The 15,832-nt window shown below is 34.0% G+C and overlaps 1 protein-coding gene across 1 annotated transcript in view; it reads right to left on the reverse strand.

Annotated features, from left to right (window-relative positions):
- LOC145243981 (calcium-regulated heat-stable protein 1-like) overlaps positions 1-15,832 on the reverse strand; it is a 93,453-nt gene that overhangs the window by 77,337 nt on the left and 284 nt on the right. The gene's annotated exons all lie outside the window — the stretch shown is intronic.

Here is a 15,832-nt window from a genome sequence, read left to right on the forward strand (position 1 = left end):
AATGGAGGGCTAATATTTTCTGAAAACTGAAAACCTTTGGCCAATTTAGCAGAACTTAATTTTCCCCAATCGTCTTTGAAAACTGTTTTCATTAATAATTAATTTTCTACTTTATTGTTTGTTCTTAGTTTTTGGATATTTTCATGACTGTGAGTGTGACATGACAATCAAGTAGATACCCAGTGTTTTACTTGAAATTCAATATTTTGATTTTCGCTATTATCATTATTATTATGAAAATGCACGAAAATATCTTTTTACTAATTATTACTATTACCAACAAATTATCTTAAAAGGAAATACTGTTGGGAAATTCGTCAAAAACAATTTATTTTGATTTACTTATTAATTTCTGACCACTTTGTGTTAAAAGAATTTAATATTTCAAAGAAGTTTAAAGCAATTTACATCATTGTAAATAGCGACTGTAAGTAAAATAATTTGCATCCAGCCATTTTGATTGTCGAATTATTTTGCTCCCAGTGGAGTAAATTGCTTTAAACTTTTTTTTTTAATTGAGTTCCAATCTATGGTTTCCTCCTCCACCTGTAAAACATTCACAAACAGTTGTCTAGTTACAACCACTGTCAACAATTTCTCCATCATCTCCCTATTTGTGTCTAAAACTAAATGCGAATTCCATGAACAAAGTTTCTTTTCTAGAGCTGTCCGCCTGTGGAACTAATAGTGCAGGGCTGCTTTCCACCTAACTACAATATGATAGCTTTCTAGTCCAATGTAAACATATTCTTGATCCTTAAGTCATCAAATGCTACCCAATTTCAACCACTACCGATTTTTACAATGTTGCCTCACCAAACACCTGACACTCACTAACTCTTATCCTTGATATGCGGTGACTCTTTTATAAAAATGAACTTAAATTCTTTTAATACCTTCTTTGCTTTTGATTAATATTATACTTATATTTCCTTTAAAATGATTTATGTCAGTAATAGTTATGATCACTATATATAAGTTTAACATAAATGTATTTAAACAAATATTGGACAGTAAATTTTTCTTAAATGTTTTTTAATAATTTGAGGATGTTTTCAAAAACATTAGGTGGTGAGGAAGACCTAAGGAAATATCAACTTAACTGAAGTTGACCGGAAGTAAACAATCATACCGCCCTGGGCAACATGTTTAATGGGAAAGGGACAGTCTGTCAGGTCAAATTGACACAAAAAATTTAACATGTAATCCCCCCACACAACCTGTCTGTCTGTGTGTGTGCACATTTCCCTACACAATAATTGTCAATTTTCAGTCTATAGACTCGAAATTTTATATACAGGGACTGAGATTTGGGAAAATATTTGTAATCCGTTTTCGGACAGAAATTTGGCTGTTAAGGGGTCAAAGTTCAACGATTTGATCTTTGAGAACTTTACCAAACTCCTCCGACAATTTTGAGTATAAAAAATTGAAATTTTAGATATAGGTTCCTTGGACATGGATCTAACTTAACTTGATTTGAGCCTAAAACAATAAATGTTAAGGGGTCATAATAGGGGTCAAAGTTTTAAAAAATTTGACCTTTGCGGTCTACCAAATTACTCGGACAATTTCTGGTCTAAACATTTGAAATTTTACATAAAGTGTATTCAGAGATAGGGCAAGCTTTTTAATCGGTTTTGGTCGAAAATTTGAGCTACCAATATATAAATGTATGTATGTATGTATGTATGTTTGCATGTCTGCCTAAAACTTTCGACAGAGGTGGCGGATTTTCACAAGATCAGTATTGTTTTGAAGCTCGACCCTTCAGACGACAAATACCGAAAAATTGGCTAAAAATTAATTTTTTCAACCTCAACTGGGCACTTTTCTACAGGGGGGGGGGTCGCTTTTTTCACCGATATTTTCGAAAGTCATCCCCTTTTTTCGATTGTCTAACCTTAATTTAAACCTACATCACTTCAGGTTTGGCGGTGGTCGTAAGAGCAAAGACGTCATGTTTTTTCCCCATTCTTTTCCTCCTTCGCGGTACGGATTCAAGCCTGCTTTCCTACTACCACTTTTTTTTTTTTGCTCAACACACACCTCCAAACACCCGGGCAACGCCGGGTTGAAATACTAGCATTATTTATATATATATATATATAATACAAAACAAATAAACTAAAATGTATGTTGTATCATTCATTCTCATTTTGGTTATTACAGGCAACTTTCTTTCTTTTTAACAAGAATTACTACTAATCAAGGTCAAGAGGCCACTCGAGGATAAGGGTTAACAAATGTAAGGTAGTAGTGTAGTAATTGTTAATGGTGTAGATTGGGTAGAATTTGGATTATTTAAGGGGACGGCTCAGCAAGAATGTTTACATTGGACTACTGGGGATTGCCTGTAAATTTAATATTCCTTTGACATTTCCTCCTTTGGAGGAAGCAGGTTCAACTGACCTAGGGTGGATGCAGTACAACAAACAGTTTTGGACGTCAATGTAACTTGACCTTCAGGTGTATCTTTTTCAACTTGAGAATCTTTTTTTTTTGGAATTTTGAACTCTTTACGTTGAATTCTGAAACCTATATGGAATCATCAACTGAATCAATCCCTAATACATGTTAAAATGTTGTGAATATAAAAACCAAGATGAGAATAGTCCGAATATAATACAAAGAATCAATCTTAGTGTTAAAAATCCCAAACTACAATTTATTTATTTTAAACTTTAAAGAAGGAATTAAATTTTATTTGACGATTTTTATTCATTAAATTGACAACTTGTACATTTGTTTATGGATCATGATCCATATTAAAATATCATAATGCTTGAATAATTAACTCTGTACAATATCGATAACAATAGCTGTTTTTTTGTTTTGTTTTTTAAAATATTTTTGAAAGGTCAAGGATTCTCTAATTTAGGATCATTCTTGTATGCTGAATTAAAAAAAAATATATATATATATATATAATAATAATGTTAATATACAAGGATTATTCCAAAAGTAAAACCTACTATTTTTTTTTTTTTTTTTTTTTTTTTAAACTCAAAAAGTTGAAGAGCTTTGAAAACAAGAGTGGTACTATTAAAAATAGCAACCTTTTGTGCTCCAGAATTTATTTTTTCTACATAGTCACCACCATTCTCAATGCAATTTTGCCAGGAATTCAATGACGCATTTCTGCTTTTGATGCACGTCGATGACGGGTTGCTTTGAGTCTCACACCACCAATATCTAGATAGGTCGTGATCACGCAAGTTCAGTCATCCTAACAATGCAACTTTCAATCCCATTTAATTCATTTACACGGAATCCAAAAAATATGAGGCATTACTTTTGGAACATCCCTCGTATATCATTAATTTTCTTTGGCTAAATCTGGTTAAGTAAAGATAAGTTTAAGTTTTATTCCTGCATTTATCTTAAGAGCACTATCATCCAAGAAATTACAGAACATTTTTGCTACAGCTTGTCAAACGTTACTTTAAACGTTAATGTAAAAAGAAAGAGAAAAAATATCTAGATCTACATTACAATGGATTAGAAAGGTACGAACCATCAAATGATACCATTATATCCAAAGTTAAGCAACATTGTCTAGTCAGCATCAGATGGGTGACCATTTGAGAATAGCAGACACTGTATATGTATGCAGGTGCATTGATAACCATATCATATACATCTCTCTCTCTCTCTGGCAGTCCGTCGATTTTGACGATGACGCGAAGGTCAGTTAGTGTCCATGTTGAAGGTGTGATGTGAGTCCGATCGGAGCTCTGAAACCCCGGCCGCAGATGTGACACTAGGACCCTCCCCATGTTGGGGCAGGCAGTGCACCTCTGAATAGAGCTGCCCGGTCACCGGAGGGGAAGGCAGTGCACCTCTGAATAGAGCTGCCCGGTCACCGGAGGGGAAGGCAGTGCACCTCTGAATAGAGCTGCCCGGTCACCGGAGCTGCTGCCCTGAAATGCTGTCGCTCTTCAGCAAAAGCACAACCATCATACTCCAATCGCCTGACTGCAGAGATCACGCCACGGCTTCCAGTCCATCAAACCTGCCGGTACGCCCTCACTCCATCTCCACAGGATCTTCACCTCTCTCCCAGCCTAGGCAAAGTAGGAATAAGCAGCTTGCCCAGTACTGCTAGCGCCCTCTCCACTGAAAGCAAAAGTACAGAGGCAAGGACGGGTCAGGACATTCTACATACATGCAATTAGCCGCATCCGATGGCTGAGGTAGACCAGAGTCGAGTTGTACATCACCCTTGTTGACCACGTCGGCACTGCGGTGCTGGTTCATCTGCTGCGCAAGCCGTTGGGATTCCTTCCTCATCCGCCATGAGCATTGTTGACCAGGCTTGGATTTTTGTGACCCTAAATAGGGGAGTTAGAGGGTATTACACCTTGCCCAAAGGTGACCCAGCACTGCAACGACTAAGGGGTAGTGACATTCTCCCCAAAAACCCTGGAGCTCCACACCAGGGCCTTGTTGTTGGATGTAGTTTCACGTCATAACCAGCCATTAAAAAACATGAAAAAGTCACAGAATCATTGCTGGAGCTCAGAATTTGTCAACATTTCACCTACGTCTACTGGCATAAGATGATTCAGCGATCATCAAGCAAAAGATGCTTATTTTAGAGTCAAACACATAGATTCCTTTTTTGTTATATTCTTAATAACATCTATTAGAAATGTTCTGTAAAATTTCAGTAAATAAATCAACCCAAAATTTGCATTTTATTTGCCTTCAAATAGATTGGAATTTAGCAAATTCTGATACAGGCTTAGATTTCAAAAACTTGATAGTGTGAGGTATAATTAACATGATTTTCTAATGTAGAGCAATAAACAGGTTCTATATCAAGTTTATATGCGAAATCTGAAAACAGAGCAGACTAATATAATAAAATACTTTGACTTTTAAAATAAGAGAGAACCATCATAAAAACCCAGAAGAGAGAAGTAAAAGGTCTGGATCTGTATAGCCACAGGCGAATCTTTTTTCAGCTTGAATCTCATAGTTTATCTAAGATTTAAAAAAAAAAAAAAAAAAAAAAAAAACGATTTTGTGTCTTAAGAAAATTTTACTTCAAGACTATTCAGCAGTTCAAGACTACAAGAGCTTAAAATATGACCACTAACCTTAGTCGCCAATGCAGATGTCCAACATCAGTGCAAGTGAATCCTTCAATAGGAACATTGAACTGATATACACTGCAATTGCACCAGATCCTCTCCCTGGTTAGTACAAACACTGAGGAGATAAGTTAACAGTGTCGTTCTATGATCAAATTAGATATGAAGCCCAACTCTGGTCTGCAGGTCTTCAGTGTCTGTGATTGACTGTCTCCCATAATTATTTTTCCACACTTGATTGCTAGGCATGTTCTATGAGACATTGTGAACTCTCTCAACTGAGTGGGATTAGTTTTGTAATGTGCATGAGTACAGGTTAGCTAATATGATAGGCACATAAAAAAAAAACGGCTGAATGTATACTAGCTTAAACATTGCAGTGTTAACACTCAGAAGTACATTAACCTATATGAAAAAGTTATGGGGTTTTCAAAGTTTGTAAGTAAATGCATGTAATTGGTCGCTTGACAAAAACAGGCAAGATACACATTACCAAATCATTAATTTTTTTATGATGTCAATACAAGTGTTCAAAAAAAAAAAAAAAAAACTTTAGATTTGCATAATTCGATGTTTTATAAATTTAAAGAAAATAACATTACAGAAATATTTTTTTAAATGCCCCTTGGGGGAGGGGGGAATCTACAAAAAATAATAAATAAAAATACATTCATCATAGTTACTTTCTCATGCAAATAACTAAGAAGCATTTTTTTTTCTAAAAATTTTTTAAATGCCTCTTTTTATGGTAAAAGCCAGATAAAAGATGGAAGTTGACACCCAAATACTGTATCAAGATCTCACAAGGAGCAGGTATAAATTAATCCAACTAAATTTCATCAATATTTCAGTATTTTTATGCTTTCAATAAACATTTTAGCAAATCTGACTATTCTATCTGAATTTACTTTTAAGGTGAAGAGAGCAAGGCAGAACAAATTTAAGTGCATTTATATTTTTCAAAGATAAAAACATTAGGTGGCTTGAAAGTGATTGATGTGGCACACTGACACACCACTTAGCAAGAAGATTCTTTCACATTCCTTGTACACTAACACACACACACATATAATATATATATACAGACATACATCAGGTTAAAGTTATTCAAAAGTGATAACTAATGAATTTAACAAAGTTATTAAGAGTGCTCAATAAAAGAGCAAGATTTATTTTTATTAATATAAACAAATTTAAATAGTCGCAACACTGGACATGTTAATGTTTCAGACAAATGGTTGGTTAAAGCTAGAAGCCCTCATCAGGTGACTTAATAAATGGTTGCTTTCCACAAAAGAAATAATTATGCGAGATATATATATATATATATATGGATCAATTAGATTTCAAAGACCCCAGAAATAAGCAAATCTGAATGGCACGAATTTAGGTCCACACCAGTTTCTTCCAGTTGACTTCTGGCCACTGTAAACATATGGATAATAAACCCGAATCGTTTGGGGTTTTTTTTTTTTCATGACAAAGTTAATTTTTAATATAAAGAAATAGTGAAAATGAACACAAAAAAAAATGTACATATTTTTTAGAATTATAGTAATTTAAATATAAATGGAATAATCGTGGAGCATGGAGAAATTTGAAAATTAAAAATTAGGATGCTGAAAACGTACAAAACCCATAAAACATAGAATCTTATGTTTTGACAAATAGGAACACAATGTTTTTGTTTTTTTATTAAAACTTATTGTAAATAATAAAAAAAAAATTAATTTAAAAAACGCACTAAAAATAAATATTTAATAGCCCCCTCTTTTTCTTTCTTAAAATAAATATTTCATTATAAAGAAAAAAAAAAAAATCAAACACCTCGTTTATTTATAGTTGTGCACAGGTGGACTGGAAGAAACCGATGTAGATCTGAATTCATCTGTTTCTGTGATCTTTGAAACCTATACACAGACACATCTGCAAGAAACCTCTATACAACAGCAGAGTTAGATACAAGATCTGTTTTTAATGTGAGGAAACCCAAAGAAGGGCACTCTGGATTGGGGCAAAAATTTCAATTGCTTCAGTTAAGAAAGATTTCTCCTTAACTGACCGAGAACAGAAAAGATGAAGTGTAGTGCCAGAATAGCTACTACACTTTACTCCTTATGCTGTGTAACTTAATATAAGCTGCCTTGGCTAATATACCTTTTGTTTATTGTTCCACTTTCATTTTTAGATAAATATTAGGAGTGGTGAAAGCGCTGAAATTAAAGGTTTTGTTTAAAAAAAAAAAAAACACAACCTTCAACTTGGCCTGCTTCCAGAATTCGCCCTTGAAGGCAGACAAATCGATATCAATGATTTTCCTGTTCAGCATCCAGGTGAAACCATACATGTAAAATAGACTTCTTTTTTTTTTTTGTACAAACAAAATCTATACTACATTTGAGTGCAGATTGGATGAAATTGGAAACAAAGCCTTATACCAAAATTAAACAACTCTTAGTAAAAATTTTACAAGAAATACAACGGCATATTTATTTTGTATTAGAGTGTATTGCAATATATATTGTGGGTCTTAGTATCAGATATTAACAATCTTATAAGATAAGATTTTATTTCAGAATTATAAAAATTAAAAATAAAAGAAAAAAATAGTAATTCAGGGCTAAGAACAGGAGTGCACAGAATCAGTCATTGCCTGGTAGTGGATGTGGTAGTGGGGGGGGGCACAGTCCTTGCAAATAGGCTCCTATCTGCAGAAAAAAAAATCTTGTTTCTTTGACAGCTTGTGAACTTTTGTAAAGAAATGGTGTCCTAATTTAATATCTACTAGCAGTTCAACCCGGCTTTGCTCGAACCCTGTGTACTGTTCATAACTTGCCATACGCGTGAATACACTTTATGTAAAATTTAGAAGAAAAAATTGTCTGAGTAATTTGGTCGAGACCGCAGAGTAAAAATATTTTTTAACTTTGACCCCAATTTTGACCCCTTAACATTTATTGCTTTGGTCTCAAATCAAAATTAAAAAGTTTGATCCATATCCAAGTAACCTACATCTAAAATTTCAAGTGTTCAGACCCAAAATTGGCAGAGGAGTTTGGTAGAATCTGCAAAGGTCAACCCTTTCAACTTTGACCTTTTGGTAGCAACATTTTTATCCAAAAACTGATTAAAATGCTTGCCGCATGTCTGAATACACGTTATGTAAAATTTCAAATGTTCAGACCAAAAATTGGCTGAGTAGTTTGTTTTAGACCGCAAAAGTCAAATCTTTTGAACTTTGGCCCCGTGGCAGCTCAAATTTATGACCCAAACCGATTAAAAAGCTTTTGAAGTTATATCAAAGGGCTCTTAAGGATAGACGTTGTACTCTTTATGGTTACTTCCTGTATTTAACTAGTTTGGTCGTCCACAAATTGTTTCCAAGCATTTTAAGATTTTTTTTTTTAATTTTCATATCAGTTCGTTCTAGCTGTGGATGTCTAATGCCAGACATTCACCCACTATCTCATACATTCCAATCGAGAGATCTTTTTAAGATTCTAACCGTCCCTTTAAGTGCACTCGTTTGGATCTCTTTTGCACTTGGTTCACTGGATATATTTGCTTTTTGAAATTCTTTTTTAGGAGTCCGGTTGATCTTAGTGAAATGATGGAGATCTTCCTAAGATTCCATTTTTTTTTTTTTTTTTTGTCATACATAAGACTTTGGTATTTCGTTATGTTTTCTCTTACAGACCTGCTTAACTCAGCATCATTGGGGGGGGCACTAATTTCTACTAAGATTGTTTCTTTCTCGTTCTTGTCTTGTACACATTTAATAGCTCAGTTTTCCAGTTTTCCAGATTTGCAGAATCATAGTTTTTTTTCTCTCCGTTTAATTTTACTTCATCTGCAGTCCTCAAAATATCAAGTGGCATTTTTCTGCGATTAACACTTGATCTCTATACGAGACGCATAGATATTCGAATATTCCATTACACTTTTCTTTTATCTCTCAAACGTTGAGATATTAAAGAAGTTATGAAAACAAGTTTTCCTCTCACTTATTGACCAGTTAACTATGCTATAATATATCTTTCTTTTGGTCTCTTAGTCTTGCTTGCTAGATTCCAGGACAAGAATTCATCTAGTCTGGTCGAATATCTAGATTAGTGTTGTCACTATAAGCAACATTACTCAGAGAAGGCGCACCGATTCTCGTCTAAGCCAATGTAGGGTAACCATACAGATGGGATTTTATTGGAGCTTTGCATACTATGTTACTTTGAATATTTAGTCAGGGTTTACTCGTAGGGAAAAGTATCATCATGCCAGGTTATCCAGAGAAAAAAAAACAGTTAAAAGTACAAAACTGCTAAACAAAGATTCATAAAGTTAGTATAGTCTTAATCAGCATTGTTCGTGATAAATAATATCTAAAACTAGCGGGGGGGGGGGCAGTTTTGCTCGGTCATGAAATATGTTGAAATATGATATTTTAATTTATCCAGATTTCATATATATTATTATAGAGTCGTGATTTCAAAAGTAAAAAAATAAGTATTTAGGTGCCATTGGCTAGAATCGAAACTGAAAGCAAAACTGTAGCATTCAAAGCTGGTGACGTTACCACTGTACCAACGTGATGAACTGATTAAAAATAAACTAAGATGAATGTACAAAAGTATAACATTTCTTTTTAAGTCTGACCCCTTAAAAACTATTTTAATTTGCTAAAGACCCATAAAAGAGCAGTCCAGAAAAAAAAAAAACATCAAATCATTTGAAATCCCTCTGCGACTTTTAGTTTCAGATGAGATAGAGTTTGAAAACATGGAGACAAACAGACATAAGCAGTTTTATAAATTAGATTTAGAAAAAAAAAAAAAGGTCAACTGGGTCAGATTTTGTTAAGGGGTAAAACAAGAGAAGAGGGGGAAAAAAAAAACAAAAAAACAGACGGATAGAGAGAGAAATTTTAATAAAAATATTAAACACTTTTACCCTGGGGAAACACCTGGTAGTCCTGCTAGTTCAATTAGTAGTTTAAAATGCACATAGATTGTAATCTCAATTTATCTAATGTTAGGTAAGTGTGTGTGTGTGTGTGTGTGTGTGTGTGTGTACGTATAGGATTCACTCCCACACTAATTAAGTGACTTATGAATTTTGGAATTTTGTAAAGAGTCATAATGTGGACTCTATTTAGTTTTAAGCAAAGATGGTAAAATGGGAGCAGGGACCCTTTGATAAAATTCAGATACCACTGATTTTTGTAAGATGGTTCGAACAAAACTTTTAATTGAAATAAAAATGTTTACAAATATTTGAAAACAAAATTCATTCTCCAGATAGGTAGGAAAGTAACTTTCTTTGCCTTTGGTAACAGTTATTTGTTGATTATTTGCTTTTTTTTTTTCCACCACCCTATTTTGATAATTATAATGCACTATTGCCGAAAACACATTGTAACATCTTTACAAAAAAAAAAAAAATCAATCATAAATAATTACTGTTGCTAATATGTTGTTTCAAAAACGAACACTTAAAAATAACAATAACCTAATTCATAATCAAAATCCACAATCACCAAGAAATAACAGAAAATAGATCACCGCCAAACAGATTCATTGTAATAAGTGGGTTGAAAAATAGTTGATAAGCAACACAAGAAAACTTGATAAAAAAGGTTGTTTATTATTATTGACCGAAGATGCATTCGACTTTTTGTTACTCAAGCATGTAATAGTTTATGAGAATTCGTTATTAATTATTTGCAGTCTTGATAGATAAATATTTTTTTACTATGAAAAGGATATTTTCTAAATCAAAAAGAGAGTAAATTGAATGGTTGTTGCATTTTAACACGGATCCAACATTATTTCTTAGCAAGATTTTTATACAAAAAAAAAAAAAAATTAACAAATATTTGTTTTTTTCTGCTGAAAGAAAAGGGTATTTATTACCGGTCGTTTAATCACCAAACCATCCACACATACTTTTCAAAAGCAACAGAGCATGGTCGCATTCCTGTTTTTTCCTATCTGGGTCAATTAAGTCTTTTTTAGTCTGTAGCTACAACCAGCTGCTATGTGCACAATTCGTTTAATGGTCGCCCAAAAAATCTTGCAAAAGTTCAAAAGATTAACGAGTCTTGCATCTTGTTTTAAAAGTTCCTTTTTCGCTGACATATAGTTAAAAGTTTCTGTCACACCGACAAATGCTTTTTTTCTTTCCTCTTTCTCCAATCCTGCTGTGACGTCACACTCTGGCCGTGGCTTGGCCATTTGCATATGTGTCAATGGTTTCATTGGGAAGTGACAGTGGTCTAGTGGTTAGCAACACTGACTGATGACTTGAGTGTCCCAAGTTCAAATCCAGTTCGTTCCACAAAAATCACTTTTACTTAGTTTTTTTAATTAAGGAGCACCACTTATCAAGGTCTATAGGCCACTCGAGGATGAGGGTTAAAGAGCGTAAGTAGTCAATGGGACAATATCATAGGAATCGTTAGTAGTATAAATTTGAGAAATTGGATTACTTAAGAACGGCTTATCAAGAATTTGTTTATGTTGGACGAAGGCGACAATGGATGTTGGCAATCTTCTCATAGTCCCTCCTTTAAGTACCTGATATCTTTCTAGCAAGAATTCTGACTAGGAAATTATCAGGAAAAACAATTCCAATAATAGAATCTTCAGATTCATAAGATATGATGCTGAATGGCTTCATAACAGTGGTAGTTCAAAATAAAATAGGAAAACTTATTGATGTAGTTTTTCAATAAGAAAAAATAATTAGTGTACGCCAAAAATGCCAGAAAGTAAGAAAGTAGAATTTTAATAAAACATAAAATTAATTTACTACTTGGAGTCAACGAACTTCAAGCGACATTTGCATCAAGCCAGTTCATCGTAGATTACCTCCCTTCTTCTAATATGAAGATATCATGCGGGTTTTGTGGTCCAGAGTTTGTTGGCTTAATAGTTTTTCTATTTTATTTTGGATTGCCATATTTCATAATGTATCGTTTTATAAATAAGCATCCAATTTTCTTGACTTAAAGGTATCATGGAAAGAAACAAAAACGGAGTATAAGTTAAAGTAACATGGACATATTTGATAATGCTAACAGAATGATAAGGGATTTCATTATAGATTGAATTCACAGATGATGCATTTTATCTGTTAACATAAACAGAAATACTTTGAAATATTTATTTGCACAAAATATAAAAATACATAATGAATTAGGCACACGGCTATTCAAAAGTGTACTGTAGCAGAAACAAATAGAACTCTTTTCTTGTGCGTCAGTGCCTCCCCCGACTGTGCGATATGGCACATACTGACCAATCAGAGGCATAGCACAGGGATCTTCCTTACCCTCTTAAGGAACTATAACTGCTTCCATCCCGGACAAGAAAACCTCTTCCTTTTTCCAGCGAGACGTCAAAGAGAGCGGACCTGTTTCCTCACACTCTCTCTCTGCCTACATCGGTATCAACGGTCCCCACTTGGGAATAACTACCGGGCAAAGGCAGACGAGTTCTATCCCAGCTATATCTAAATGGCATCTTGCCTTACTTCAATAAACCTTTTCCTTGCAAGTTTTACAAAGTCGTTTGTTCGTTATTCAGTAGCTTGTGTTGAAATATTTATTTTATTAGGGAGTGCCCGAAAAGCATTAACTCAACTCCCTAAAGTACCACTGTACCATCTCCACAAGTGGGGCCTAGACACCTCACCTTTATGTCCATGTGGAGAGATACAAACGATGCACCACCTTAGGGAAAACTGCCGATTGGGTCCTCATTGCTCAAACCAAGACCTTAAGGAGGCAAACAGCACCGCAATGCGATGGGTTAATTTCTATTGTGATAAGATATGATGATGAAAAGTGTGGGGAGAAATGGGCGTCGGTGGTCATCCTTGGTCTTTAATACAGGGTGACCCCCCCACCCCAAAAAACGGCCCCCAACTCTAATTAGGCCCAGTTTCTTACTGCTTTGTCTGAATGAAATGAAACTTTGGTCATAACTAGTTTATTATATTCAAAACATCACATCAAAACACTAGGGTATTTGGCCTTTTTTTCTCCGTTCTACAGCATATGTTCTAGATGGCCTCCATTTAGCTTTTGTTTTTTTGTTTTTTGAGTCACCCTATACTTAAAATTATGTATCCTACTCTAAAATCGGTTATCACAATACCACATTCACTCCAAGGGCTGCCCTACTTCAGATAAACTCACATTTGAAAGTTTTATAGATACATTCAGCAACGTTACACAACAAACTTAAATGACAGTTTTATTTTATTAGTTTTTAACTTTTTTTTTGTTTTTTGGTATGGGGGGGGGGTAAAAAGAAGTTTAGAGTTCTATCAAAATGTGTACAGAATAAATGTCAGCTGGACTTCAACCTCTGTCCCATCGATGAAATGTTGCATTCCTCTGCCTGTTTGACAAGTATTTTAATGGTAAGTGCTCCGACGAACTTTAAGCCCTTGTAAGCTCCCACTAAACGTAAATACCCCCAACAAGCAGCTAAATCCACCCCTACACAGTAGATCCCTACATGCCAGAAACCTTATACCTACTCTAATAGTTTCTTTCCTCGGACTGCTAGACTTTGGAATTCTCTTCTGGGTTCCTGCTTCCCTGGCTGTACTGACATGCAGAAGTTCAAGTGTAATGTAAACAGACATCTTGCTGCTTAACTCCATACATAGTACCCTGTAAATTATGTTCCAGATAGTAGCTCTCTACATCAAAGTAGTACTGTGCTTTGTTGGGGGGGGGGTGAAAATGCAATAGAAACAAATAAATAAAATAAAAATAATGTCCAATTTATCATTTTTGCAAACAAATATAGCAAAGTTAAATTTGGACATTTCTTTAAAAGACTGAATATCGACTGCTTTCACAGACGTATTGCTTCATGCTTCATATAAATAACTAGCAGTCCTCCCGTTAGTTTTAATGTGGACATATCTTTGAGAAACACTAGTGGGGGGAGTGGGCGCCCGGCTTTGCCCGGTCGTAAAATATGCTTAAATATATTTTAAATTGTCCAGATTTCGTATATATTATTATAGAGTCGTGATATCAAAAGTAAAAAAAATACGTACTTGATGCCATCAGCTAGAATCGAAAGCAAAACTGTAGCAGTCAAAGCTGGTGACGTTACCACTGTACCAACGTGACATGCAATATGCATATAAACTGATTAAAAATTAAAAAATAAACTAAGATGTATGTACCCAATGTGGTGCTAGTGCAGAGAGTGATCCGCGCTATTTTTTAAATCGTATTTCCAAGTTTTATTAAAGTTTCATGATATGTTTTTTTTTTATTCAATTGTAAGGTTGAAGTATAGAATAGGTAAAAAAACACCCTCCCCTCCCCATGTTAAGAATGGCTTTTTAAATAATAACGTTATTATTCACGTCCGGATCACTCTCTGCACTAGTACCCAAAATGTATAATGATTTTTTTTTTCAATTTTGACCCATTTTTTGACTCCTTAAAAACTATTTAAACCGGCTAAAGATCCCTAAAAGAACGGCACATAAAAAATCCAATCATTTGAGGCCCCTAGCGCCGCTTTGTTATTTTTAGTTTTGGAGGAGATAGAGTTTTTTAAATAGATAGACAGACAAATTTTTAGTAAAATAAAGTCTATCGCTATTGACAACAAATATTGCAGCCATGAACAAGTAATCTAAAATATTCGTCCCGAGTTATGTCCCCTGTGTGTGTGAACTTTTTACTGTCTACTTTATAACTACGTCTAAGAAAAATGTAAGGTAAATGTTTCGTTTAGGTCCACCCCTACAGGGATGAAATGTGGAAAATTCTGTGCAGCTTAATTACCATATATTTTCATAGAAAAAAAAAGGGTACTTGTTAAGATAGATTTAAAAAAAAAAAAATGTCGTTTTAAGCAAAAACAATAGTACATCCTTAATTGTCATGTCGAAAATAGTGATATATCCAGAAATTACGATAATTCATCGAGTAGAAAGTTGTTTATAGTTAAAAAGTAATTTTTTATAGAAAATTTGGTATAATTACATTTGGTAAATGTTTCGTTTAGGTCCACCCCTGTAGGGAATTGTCAGGCAAGAATGCGTAGAATTCGTGTTTCCTTTTGTTTTATTCAAGCCTAAGGATTCCACACAGTACCCAGGGTTGAAATACGGAACATTTTGTGCAGCTTAATTGCCATTTATTTTCATGGCACACACACACGTGGTACTTATCAGAATACGGACCGTGCTGAAATAATGACGTTATTATTTGAACCATTCTTAACATGAGGAAGAGGCGTTTTGTAACTAATCTGTACTTTCATCTAACAATTGAATTTTATAATAAAAAAGAAAAAAAACGGGATAACGTAAAAATTAAATTTGACTTGAAATCTCTATAAAAAAAAAATAACACGGTCCGTATTCTGCATAAGTACCTTATATATATATATATATATATATATATATATAGTGCTATATTTGAAAACAAACTCTTAAGAACAAAAAATAAAATAAAATAAACGTAGCACTTAATACACTTTGATACATTGTTCGCAATATGAAACAGGATAAAAAAAAAATACTCTTCCCATTTCGATCACATGTCATTACAAATTAAGTTTGTTTTGTTTTTGTTTTTTAAAAAGAAAGTTAATTTTTTTCTTAATCAATTTATGTTTACGTCGTATTTTGTACGGATGCCCAACAGGATGCAAAAGAAACACGCTTACATATTTCAAGGAAGTTTCCAAATAAAA

The sequence above is a fragment of the Euprymna scolopes genome, chromosome 22 (genome assembly GCF_053919585.1).
Source record: "Euprymna scolopes isolate OS-2025 chromosome 22, ASM5391958v1, whole genome shotgun sequence".
Classification (NCBI taxonomy): domain Eukaryota; kingdom Metazoa; phylum Mollusca; class Cephalopoda; order Sepiida; family Sepiolidae; genus Euprymna; species Euprymna scolopes.